Source organism: Chionomys nivalis, chromosome 8 (genome assembly GCF_950005125.1).
Source record: "Chionomys nivalis chromosome 8, mChiNiv1.1, whole genome shotgun sequence".
Classification (NCBI taxonomy): Eukaryota; Metazoa; Chordata; class Mammalia; order Rodentia; family Cricetidae; genus Chionomys; species Chionomys nivalis.
The window spans coordinates 34,319,977-34,332,908 of NC_080093.1; positions in this window are offsets into that span (position 1 = coordinate 34,319,977).

Consider the following 12,932-nt stretch of genomic DNA (forward strand, 5'->3'; position numbering starts at 1 on the left):
CAGTTGGTGGAACATTTGCCTTAGAAGCCCGATTCCCTAAACAACATAAGTCAGGCATGGTGGCACATGCTTGCCATCCCAGCATGCAGGAGGTAGAGGCAGAAGGATTAAGAATTTAGTATCAAAACAAACAAGTAGACAGACAAACAAATCTTCCTTTTGAAAACCTAAATTTAAGAGGAACTCACTGGAAATTATATAGTATTGAGAACTTTTAAATGACTATAAGAATAGTATACATAAGATGGGCATGGTGGCACATGTCTTTAAGCACTCGGGAGGTAGATTTAGGTGGCTTTCTGTGAGTTTGAGGCCAGCCTGATCTACAAAGTGAGTTCCAGGACAGCCAGAGCTGTTGCACAGAGAAACCCTGCCTCAAAAAACCAGAAACTAAAAACAAAAACAAGAATATTATTATTATACATAAACCCTACTTTCTCAAAAAGCAGTATATATTGTTTGTTTTTGTTTTTTTGAGACAGGGTGGCACTATGTAGACCAGGATGATCTTGAACTCATAGAGGCTCTGCCTCCTGAGTGCTAGGATTAAAGATTTTTCTCACCATGCTTGGTTATGTTGTTTAAGATAGGAAAAATGACCCCTTGTTCTCCCTTTCCAGATAACAGTACAGACTTCTCTCTCTCCTTTTATGTATATTCTGTCTTTCTGTCATATTCCTGGATTCATCACCAATGTTACATGAGGGAAAAAAAAAACCAAAAGCAAACCAAATGGAAAACTGAAATCAGAATCACAAATGTTATCAAGGAGGGAAGCAAATAAACCTAAACACTAACAGCCATCAGCAAGAGAGAATGCTGTGAGCCGAAACAAGGTTGCTAGAAAACTGCTCAGACTCTCCTGTGCCGCACAGACATCTTTTCATTTGGTCTTCCCCGTGAGTACCAAATGCATGGCACAAGGTTCAGAAGCCGGCTTCAGGGCTCAGTCCAACATGGCTGCCGACACTCGAGTCAGGGAAGAGTTAAAGGAACTAACTGGTGGCGAACTGGGGTTTCCCATGATCCCCCCGACCTGGGTTTCATTAATTTGATTAGAGAAACACGTGACTTCTATCACTCACTTAGGTAAAGCCCGTGACAAAGGCTAATGATGAACAGGTAGGTTGAAGATTCGCAGGAGACAATGCATGTACAGAGAGATGAGGAGCAGCCCCGCGGGCGCTTCCGTATGTTTTGGATACCACCCCCGCAGGGATCCTTTTGCTGACTTCAGGATGTTGGCACAATTGCAAGCCGGTCCTGTCCTCCATCGCCTCTTCTTCCTGGAGGATGAAGAGTAGGGCCAAGAGGTCTTCCTCACCCTTCCTTGTGAACAGCCTCTATCTGGGAGCTCACCATGACCCCACTGCAAAAAAAGCAAAAGATGCTCCTGTCTACCAGGATATCACCAATAGGTTAGGGGCTCAGTGCTGGGGGATGGGGAGGAGATGGACATTTCATCATGTTATCATAACAGTAAAATTCCTTATTCCTCTTAAACCAAACCAAGTTTTTTAAAAGTGAGTTGCGTTTAGAACCTACAAAGCTAGGAAAGGAGCAAGAGTAGCCTAAAGTAAGTAAATGGCATGAAATAAGAAAAAAAAATACATTTTTTAAAAGTCAGAAAAAGATAAACAGAAATGAGTGTTATTATTATTTACTTATTTTATTTTTTTGAGACAGGGTTTATCTGTGTAGCCTTGGCTATTCTAGAACTAGCTCAGTAGACCAGCCTCTTCCTTCTGATTACTAGGATTAAAGGTGTGTGCCACTATCGCCTGGCTTTAGTGTATTTTTTTTAAAAAAAAAAAAAAGAAGAAGAAGAAGCAAAATTCTTGCCTGACTTATCAAGAAAAAAGAGTAGTAAAAACACAAAAGTGAAATGTTAGGACAATTGCAGTAAAAATGTTTTATACAATTGAGAGAGTTTTGTTATTATTATCCTGGGAATTGAACCTAGCATCTTACACATGCAAGGCAAGCTCTGCTATTGAACTATATTCCAGCCCTGCAATTGAGTTTTTAAAATAAGGGAATCTGGGGGTGGAGAAATGATTGAGCATTAAGAATATATATTATTCTTCCAGAGAACCCAAATTCAATTGTAACACCAGCTCTGGGGTACCCAACAGCCTCTCTGCCCTCTGTGGGTGTCTACACGGGCGGCATACATTCACACACATAAACGCACATAAATAATAAATCTTTTTAAATCTTAAAAATTAAGAAATCTTGTAGATAATTTCACATCAATAAATTTGACAACCTTGGTGTAGTCAAGACTGCCATTTCCCCCAAATCCAGTCTTTTCATTTTTCTCAGCAGTGGAATCTCTGGATTTTAGTTGACTGCTTGAATCAAGAAGGCACTATTGGGGGCTCAGGGGTTAAGAGCACTGGCTGCTCTTCCAGAAGACCTGGGTTTGATTCTCCGTACTCACATGACAGTCTATGTAACAGTCCTCTTCTGTCCTCTGTAGGTATTGCACACACATGGGACGTAGACATTCAGGCAGACAACACACCCACACACATAAATAAACTGAAAGAAAAATGTTTTAAGAAGACATCAGCATTTCTTGCACGTGTCAATACCTCCACGACTATGCTGGAACCGGTTTGCTTTTCCCCTCCCTTTCTTCAATCGGATAGACAGAGTATGGCTATGACGTCTGCATCTGAAGCGTGTGTGTGTGTGTGTGTGTGTGTGTGCATGCACGCATGTGCATATACATACATAAATAAATATGTACACACATATATGTATATAGTGTGTATAGGTGTGTATGTATAATATATATATATATATATATATATATATATATATATATATATATATATATTAGGTTGTGAGGTAGGCATCATGTATGGAGCTGCAAGAGAAAAGAAATCACATTCCTGACACCTTTTGAAGCTATCTCACTATCTCGCAGTCCTGTGTAGACTACCTTCAGCTGTACTTTGCATGTCAGAGAAGCAAGCAGAGAGCTTTTTAGGGCGATGTTATTTTGGGTTTCCTCAGGGGAGTACTCGGCGATTGCTGTGTGTTGTTTAGTCATGCTTCTGACATTCGCATTGAGAAATTTCTTGGCATGTGATGCACAATTCTTTTGCATGCATCCAAGTGGCAAAGTGGTGTCATTTAATCCTTTGTTGGACAGTTCTGCAGGGACATCTGTATTCAAATAAAGCCATTTTCCCGACAGTTGAAATTGGTTACTAACGCTTTCTACACACAATCTGTTTTTAGCACCTTTGGAGATACCCCAATAGCTTCTTTCCATGGCAAGTATGGAGTAAGCTTTTTGAGAGTCACTCAGCACACACATCTGTCCACAAAACTCAACTGAAATGGCAATATGAACACACATGGCCAAGTTCAGCTTGTGAAGGCAGCGACAGCTATGTCATGACCGCCGTGGAAGGTCAAAGTGTGCAGCGTCAGAGGCTGTTAGATTTCTAATTTCACAGGTAATAAAATGCTAAGGCTCAATGAAAGAGAAAACATTCAAGCTACTACATTTTGGGGTATGATTTGTGATATGAGCAGGGACAATGAACTCATTTATAAAAATCACTGGGAAATTCTCCTGTCTCCAAAATTCAAGCAGTTCCTTAGTAAGCAGCTGTTGGACCCCTGCACGAGATCACCGCATGACTGCATATTGTCTGTTCTTACGGCAGAGGGAGAAGCAGTGTCTGAGCCACTGCCTTTAATATTACATGGCCCGTCCCTTCTGTAAATAGCTACCCAGACAGTGGCCAAAGCTCAAAGTCACCCAGACAGTGGCCAGACAGGGAAGACAAGGGAGCTAGAAAAATCACAGTCTCATTTGTGGCTGAGGTTTCAGGCTGGGAATCATGAATGCTTACAGCGAGGACTCAGACATCCGGAAAGATGTGCACTCACTGATGGGTCGGAGCCTTTCTGGAAAGGACAGGCTTCCTCTTGTCCCGCTCCACTGTCCGTCTTCTATAGAGCACTGGGAGTATCAGAATGTCACCGGAGTCATCTGTCCACACATTTTTTTTTAATTTTAAGTTTTTTGTATGTATATGTGTGTATGTATTTGTGTGTATGTATGTGTAGATGCTGACCTTGGGTGCCTTTCTCAATTGTTCTCCACTGTATTTTTTGAGTCAGGGTTTCTCAATGGGCTTGGAGTCACCAGTTTCTCTGGGCTGCCTGGCAAGTGCGCTTCAGGGATCCTCCTGTTTTTGTCTCCCTAGGGTTGGGATTACAGGTGTGTGCCACCGTGCTTAGCTTTTCACATTGTGTCTGGGGCTCAAGCCCGGGGCTTCATGTTTGCGTAGCAAATACTTCACTAACTGATCCATCTTCCTACGTCCACAGTCCCTATTTTTATAGGTACAAAGCCATTTGCTTACTCACCATTAGTGAAGTTAGATGTAGGCACGTGTTGATTCTTTGCTTAATTCTCTAGCCTGTAGTGTGCTTCAGTGTTTTGTACTTAGCATGTTGTTTTAAAAGGCTGCCACTTTAACTATCGGTTATCTAGCAAGTAATAACCCACACTAGTATTTGGTAGTTAGGCTTCACAATGTAAGTTATCCCCTAAGAGATTGTTTGTAGCAAACTCTGAAATACACAGAAATGTGGCCATGCTGCTTGCTCAGTGATGGAGGAAGTGGAGTCTAGATGTAACAAGCTTGCTTGCCAAGGCCAGACATGTACAGATGTGGGTCCTTAGGTAACTATTCTCTCTGCTTTTGTGGATGTAAAACATTCTTGCGTAAAAGAATTTAAAGGTTTTATTTTTTAAAAATTGAGTTATTTTTAATCTGTATAAGTGTTTTTGCCTGCTTGGCTGTGCAGTGCATGCATGCAGTACCTGTGGAAGCCAGAAGAGGGCGCTGGATCCCTTGGAGCTACAGTTACAGACAGGTGCTAGCCTCCATGTGGTGCTGGGAACCAAAACTGGATCCTCTGCAAGAGGTGTTTCTGAAGCCTCAGAAGGGGCTTTATTATTATTTTTTAAAGTTTCTCTAAGGGAGCTGGGTGAATGATGCACACCTTTAGTCTCAGCACTGGGGAGACAGAGGCAGGTAGAGCTTTGTGAGTCTGAGGCCACCTGGTGCCTGCAGGGCTCAGAAGACAGTGTCGGACCCCTTGGGACTGCAGAGAACTAAACCCTGGCTTTTTGTAAGAACAAGTGCTTAACCTTCTGAGCCATCTCTCCCGGCCCTGCACGTATCTTCTAAAATCCATAATTTACAGTACCGTAAAGATCAAAGCAACCCAAATGTTCACCTGTACATCAAAGACATAGACTTTATGATATTGCTAGTTTACTATAATAAAAATGCTTTATAGATCTAACTTTAGAAAAATGATACGAGTGGAACAAGAAGAGGAGAAAGCTGAGCATGTAGGTGAAGGCAATCGTCACGAGAAACCACAGTCTGTACAGATCTCACTGTGACTGCCGTTCCCTGACCTGGGTCTCTGCTCCAAGCTCCTGCCTATCCTTCTTACCTAAAGGCCCTGGGTTTCTGAGGTAGTAGCTGAGGCTACAATCAAGAAACAGGGTACACTAGTCAGCTTTCTGTCTCTGAGACAAATGCCTGAGAGGAAGAATTTAAAAAGGGGAAGGATTTACTGTGCCTCTGGTTCCGTATGCTTCAGTTCATAGTCCAATGGCGAGGGAGAAAGATGAACAGAGCTGCTCCCTCTAGGCAGCCAGGAAGCAAAGAGGCAGGAAATCCTCCATCTGTGCGTCTTTGCGTGTGTGTGTGTGTGTGTGTGTGTGTGTGTGTATCCTTGTCATAGCTTTGACACAAGCTAGAGTCTCTTGGGAAGAGGGAGCCAGATCAGACTGGCCTTGGGGATGTCTGTGGGGCATTTTCTTGATTGCCAATTGATGTAGGCAGGCCCAGCCCACTGTGGGCAGCACCATTCCTAGGCAAATGGGCCTAGGATCTGTAAGAAACGTAGCTAAATGTGAGCCTGGGAGCAAGTGAGTAAGCACCATTCCTCTGTGGTTTCTGTTTCAGTTCTTGTGTCCATCCAGGTTCCTGCTTGAACTCTTGCCCTGGTTTCTCTCACTGATAGTGTGTAGCCTGTCAGCTGAAACAAACACTGTCCTTCCCAAGCTGCTTTTGGTCATGGTATTTATCACAACACCAGAAAGCAAACGAGGACAGAGGGCAACACTTCGTATCAAACCATAACACACAGACGGTCCCTTCTCCATCTCTCTCTGTGGGCCCGTGATTCCTCAGGGAGTTACCATACTTCTCGAGATCCTCCACCTCACCATTCTGAACATGAGGCCCTCCCTCTGAGGAGAAACCGAGGGCCCAGAAGCAGTAGCCCACTCCTTATGACCAGGTGAAGGAGAAAGGAAGAAGGGACAGATGACCCTAACACACCTTCCTTTGGACCTCTGGCATCTTCCACTGGGTCCCTGACTGTCACAGATTTCCCAGGACACCCAGAGTCACCCAGAAGTTCATTTTTTTCCCTGGGAAAGTCTCTGAGCATGCTCTCACAGGATGCAGGAGAAGCTCTTCATGAGACATCATTTGGAAGAAGTCCCCGAGTGGGAATAAATGCATCAGAGGTTAAAAATATCCCCAGTCATTTAGAAACGCATTCTCCACTCAACATAGCAGATGTTAGTTTGCAAACACAGCCATTTAAAGACGAGGGGAGGCAAGAGTCGAAACAAAAAAAGCGGGATAAAAGTTTTCCAAAGCAAGCTGTTCCTGCCGGCTCCCCATCTGAGTTGTTTGTCGAGTTTTGTTTTTTTTTTTTTGTTTTTTTTTTTATCCTTTAAGTATGTTCAAAGGGCAGACGTGGGGAGAGGTCCAAAGAACACGATGCCATCAGAATAAAGAAAGTTCAATGTAGGTGAGTGCGATGTATCAAGGGTGACTTGGACACACACAGAAAATGACATGGGGCCCTATGTCCTTTGCTGGTAGTGTACCTCCTTCTGGGCTTCTAGGCCATCAAACAGAGTGGAGACAGCATTGATAGCCATCATTCCAGTCTAAGCAAGTCCAGGGAAGTGGACGTCCTGGGGTTTCCTATTACTCCAGGGGGCCTTTGTGTGACAGGAGACACAAAACCTTCAAAATCATTCCTTCAATGAAACGGTGGACAGTTTGAAGGCTCCTCCCACATGCTGCGCTCAGAGTGGGCAGGGGGTAACCTGGTTACCTGGGACTCTCTGGAAGTGGGTGGAAGAAAGCAGACCAGAGTCATAGCTTTCAGAAGACCAGACCCAATTTCAGGACAGCGTCGTAGACCGTCCAGCAAGTGGCAAGGTGTGTGCTCTTCCTTTTATTAAAAATAGATTTTTTCTCACATAATTGATCCTGATTACAATATCCTCTTCCTCTACCCCTCTCGGTTCCTCCTCCACCTCCTCTCCCATCTGGATTCACTCCCTTTTTGTCTCTCATTAGAAAACAAACAGGATTTTAAGGGATAATAATAAAATACAATTAGATAAAATAAAAGCTAACATATTGGAGGTGGACAGGACAAACAGAAGGAAAAGAGAGCCCAAGGGCAGGCACAAAAACCAGAGCCACACTTGTTCACACACTCAGGAGTCCCATAAAAGCACCAAACTGGGAGCTATAATGTATACACAGAACCTGGTGCAGACCCGTGCAGCCCCTGTTTGTGCCGCTCCAGTCTCTGTGAATTACATGTGTGTAGCTCATGTTGGTTCAGTGGACCTTGTTTTCTTGGTGCTCTCCATCCTCTCCGGCTCTTACACTGCTTCTGCCTCCTCTTTCTCTGGTTTCCCTGAGCCCTGAGGGGTGGGGTTCGATGGAGACATCCCATTCAGAGCCGTGTGTTCCAAGATCTCCCACTCTCTGTGTAATGTTCAGCTGTGGGTCTCTGCGTTTGTTCCCATCTGCCGCAGGCGGAAGCATCTCTGGTGGTGGTTGAGTGATGATCGGTTTCCCTGATCGAAGTGCAGGAGTGAAGTCTTATCTGTCTTGTTCAAAAGTGAAATGCCTTCGACAAAAAGGACACCAGGGATTGCCCTGAGTTTATCAGGGATCCTCCTGTGTCATCTCGGAGGCTTGTCGGTGAAGCTATGCTTCGTTTATGATGTTCTCCTTCCTCTGGGTTACAGAAGACTTCAGTTCAGCTTCTGTGCCCCAGATCACTCCCCTGCATCCTTAGGGATGAGTCCTCCTGAATCTCTGTTCTTCAACCCGTGGTTACCCTGGAGCTGGCTGCTGCAGGGCTGCCATCATCCGAGGAAGCACCTAGAGAATGCTCCACCTCTGCAGCTTTTGGCAAAAGAGATTCACGTCAGGCTCAGATATACTTCCATTACGAGGATCCAAATCCTTTGTTGTCTTCTCTGCAGTGGAAATAGGAAAGGAAAGCATTCTGATCAGGAACTGGGGTAGACAGGTTTACAACTATGAGACACAGTTTGGCTCTCCTATGGTAGATGCTGGGCTCCCAACCAGCCCCTCCCAGGCCAGGGGCAACCAAACTGTCTTCTCCTGCTGTGTCTGGCTGTACTTCCATGTGGGAATCCACCCTGCGTGCTTTGGCTGGTCAGTCAGGAGACTACGGGTGATTTTCTTCAACTCTATTCACGGACTCTTTATATAGACATTTTACTCTGGTGGCCTCTCTCACAAACATTTGCTTATGTTAATTGGATGTTTGGGGCATTTAAAAAAATCTAGCTAGAGGTTGGTGGTACGTACCTTTAATCCCAGCACTTTGGAAACAAAAGCAGGTGGATCTCTATGAGTTTAAGGCCAATCTATACAGAAAATTCCAGGACAGCCTAGCCTACATAGAGAAACCCTGTCTCAAAAAAAAAATCTATTTATAGACATAATCTTCAACATATTTAAACTTTTACAAAACTGATCAAGTGGCTTGATTAAAAATTGACTTTTGACAGGTGTAGTGGTGCCTTTAGTCACATTGCTCAAGAGGCAGAGGCAGGCAGATGTCTGAGAATTTAAGGTTAGCTTGGTCTGCATAGCGAGTTTAGACCAGCCAGGGCTACTTAGTGATACTCTGTCTCAAAACTAAAAATAAATTGGCTTTTGATATCTGACTTCAGTTTCTCAAAGTCCAATTAATCCAATTACTATTCACAGTTATAATACCCCTGACCCCCTTGGGGGGGTGTCTATTTCGTGATTCCTATTGTGGTTATAGTTATTTTCTGATGTTCTCTTTGCTGTGCTCCCTCCCCTTCCTGTCCCTCTTTCTGTTGAGGACGTAATCTTACTGTGTAGCTCTGGCTGGATGTAGGTCAAGTTGGCCTCAAACTCATATAGAGCTGCCTACCTCTGCCACCTGAGTACCATGAATGGCTCCTTTCCCCTTCTTGAGTCTGGTACCATTCTGAGTGGGGAGAACACCTATAGTGGGAAAGAGAATGGTGATAAACAACCATATACTGTCCACTAGGTGAAGTAGCTGAATTGGCTGCACTTTATCCTACTGGCCATGGCAAGAAGCAAAACAAGATGGTGTCTAGGGGGTTTACTCTGCTGCAGGAGCGTCTTCTGCTCCTATTCAGCTAATAGCCACTGAGATACCAGCCCACTGGGACGTGGTCTCTTTCTCTTTAAAAAGCAGCGGCAGCCCTCTGCTCTCTCTCTTGCTCCAGGGACTAGACTCCTTTACTGGCTGTCATGTAGGACGGTGTTCTGTAAGTCGTCGTCCTCCCCCCCCCCCCCCCCGCACAAATAAATAACCCTTTGAATCCAAACTGGTGTGGGATTGTTTCTCGCATTAGTACTCTGCTGAGAATTAGAACTTGGAGCAGGCTCAGATTCCCCCCTAGACTTCAGAGGTGGCCACCCCTCCTACAGGGCACACTAACTTTCCAGGGTCTGACCATCATAGACTGCCTGTTTGTACCTCTTCAGTGGCCCCTGGCACTGGCACTGGAATGCAGCTACTTAAGCGCTCGAGAGCCTGCCACAAGAAACAGGAGGGCTTTGCGTTCCACCTCCTGGTTCCCCGCCATACAACTGTCTCCCAAAATGAGTGTGGTATTTTTGGAATGGAAAAAAACAAACACAGAATGGCTTCTTGAAAAGACAAGGTGGTTGGCTCTCCGATTTGCTTTCAGAGAATAGGCACTCGACTGCTTCTCTTTGCTAGGCATTCCATACTCTAGAAGAGCGGGGGCACAGGAAAGATTCTATACGCACATCTTGTTACCAGGACGACAGAAGTGGGAGCAAACATAACCAAGCACATTAGCACATGTACATAAGGAGCCATCAGTGGGATGAGCTGCATGGCTCACTTTCAGACCTTTTTTTTTTTTAACAAAAAAAAAAAAAGAGCCCCTGCTTAACTCCTTAGCTCTGAGAGTCTTTCCAGTTGATAGATTAACATTACAGCTGGTGATGGAAGGCATTTCCTGTCTTCCTTAAGTACCACATCAGTGGAACGTGTAACAAATACCCAAGCCATATGCTGCTTTTTGTAGGGCTTCTTAATAATTCTCATCCATAAAATAGTGTGTTGAGTGGTGGTCCCCCAAATATGTATCTGTACCATGATGCCTAGAACTGGGAATGTGACCTTACTGGGAGAGGGTCTTTGAAGGTTTGATTAGTTAAAGATAAGATGGATCAACCCCAGGTTTCTGGGTAGACCAGAAATCTAACTACAAGTTTCCTTTGAAGATCTAGAAAGGGAACCAATCACAGGTACATGAAGAAGACAAGGGAACCCAGACGTAGAGATCAAAGTGGTATAGTCACAGCTATACCTAAAGCTACCTTTAATACCTAAAGCTACCGGAAGCTACAGGGCTCCCCTAGAGCTCTGGGAGGAGCAAGGCCCAGTAATGTCTTTATTCAGACACCTAACCCACAGAGCTATGAATGAAAACGTTTCTGTTATTAGAGGTATCTGGTTAGTAGTACAATGTCACAGAAACAAATGAAATGAATACAGCTGTTGAGAGACTTTGGGAGCAAGGAAAAAAGTGTTTACAATGAAGTCAGCATCAGACATTGTCTCCTGGAGTGTCAGAGAAGGAATATTTGTGTTGGGACATGAAGAGTGTAGACAGCGGGTGAGGACCCGTTGGAAACTCGTGCTTCCAGTTCCTTGGGGTATACATCCAATGGGATGCCTGAATCTCACAATAATTCTATTTTCAATCTCGTGGGGAGACTGTGACTTTGGAGTTTTCCACTGAGTGGATGCTATCAGCCCAAAATAAACACAAGAAGAATGTTAATGATCAGCCAAAACAGTGTGCCAGATGACAATACTGTCCAAAGAACTGCAGGTCTGGGGGAAACTTTGCTGGTAGGCTGGGTCATGACAGACAGTTTCCTCAGGCTCCCTTCCTGCCATGTGGGCCTTGCTGATCCACTCTTCTACCTTGGCAGTGTCTGGGCCTCCGAGCTACGTCTCCTCAGTTGAGTGAGGACGTGGAGGCTGAGCTCTATCCATCAGAAGACTCGAGGTTTTCCTAGGGGGCTTTTTAGGTCTCCATCAACAGCTGCAATTTGTGTGCACACTCTGAGCTGTCAGGCTTTCGGGCTGTCAGGAAGGAATGAATTCAGTTACAAGCGCTGGTTTGGTTATGAAGGCAGACTGTTGATACTCTGAAATAATATTTGGGTCATTGTCTTGCTCAGCGATTTTGTCAATTTTTTCTCAGCCATCTCCTCCTTCTGAGCCCTTGCATCCTTGAAGGGAGAAGAGAGACATTTGTTTTTTTCAGCTCCCAAAGCTTGGCTGGAGAGGGCTTGCTCTGGGATCTGCAGTGCTCCTGAGTGTGGAACTTAAAATTCAAGGGGAACCATGAGTCTCTGTGTCTTAGAAAAGCCTTGCTGAAATATAATTTCCACTTAAAGTGTGTATTTGGTGGTTTGTTATGTATTCACAGAGCTGGAGAACTATTACAATAATGTAATTAAAGGACATCATACTCCCTACAAAGAAACACCATACATATTTCTAGTAAGACCCCACACCCACCCCTCGCTCCATCCTACCTTTCTATCCTCAACCAGGCATTAATCTTTCTACCTTTATAGATTTGCCTATTCTGGACATTTTATTAAATAGAGAATTATTGTATGTGCTCTTGTGGTTGGCTTCTCTCACTTATCTTAATATTCTGGAGCTGCTTTCGTGTAGAAGCCTGTACCAACGCTGCATTCCTTTTATGGTTGGATAATACTCCTTTATATGCGTACATCCATCTGAGTTTACCCTCTTCTCTGTGCATGGGAGGACGGCATCTGAGTGTTTTTTCCTTTTTTGCTATTATGAGTAGTGCTGCTATGAATATTTGCACATAAACTTCTGCGTGCACAAAATTTTCATTTCTTTTGGGTATAGAACTAGCTGTGGGATTCCTGGGTCAAATGTTAAATATGTTAAGTAACTGCCATGCTGTTTTCTAAAATGGCTGCTCCACTTTCTGTCCCTCACCCACCACGTATGAGTGGTTCAACTTTGCCTCACTCTGGCTAACTCTTTATTTCTCTCGTATTTGTTTCCCCACCCTGTTGCGGGAGGTCCTTCCGCTCCTCCAGCCAATAGCTGCTGAGATACCAGCCCATTGGGGCGTGGTCTCTCTCCCTTTAAAAAAGTGGCCACTTCCCTCCTCTCGCTCTCTCTTACTTCCTGCTCCGCTTCCGGCGTACACCACCCTGATGAGTGTGGATGGTAACGTGTTTCTCTCCTCATGACTAATGACGCTGATCATCTTCCCATGCTCCCATTGCCCATGTAAATCTACTTTGAAAAGGATTCTAGATTGCTTGTACATTTTTCAATTGGGTTACCTGCCTTTTGATTAATTCATAGAGTTCTTTAGGATAAAGTCTCTCATCAAATACATGGTGTAGGAAAATTTCTCTCATTTTGAGGACTGACTTTTCACAATCTTGATAGCGCTCTCTTTTTTCCCCCTTTCACTG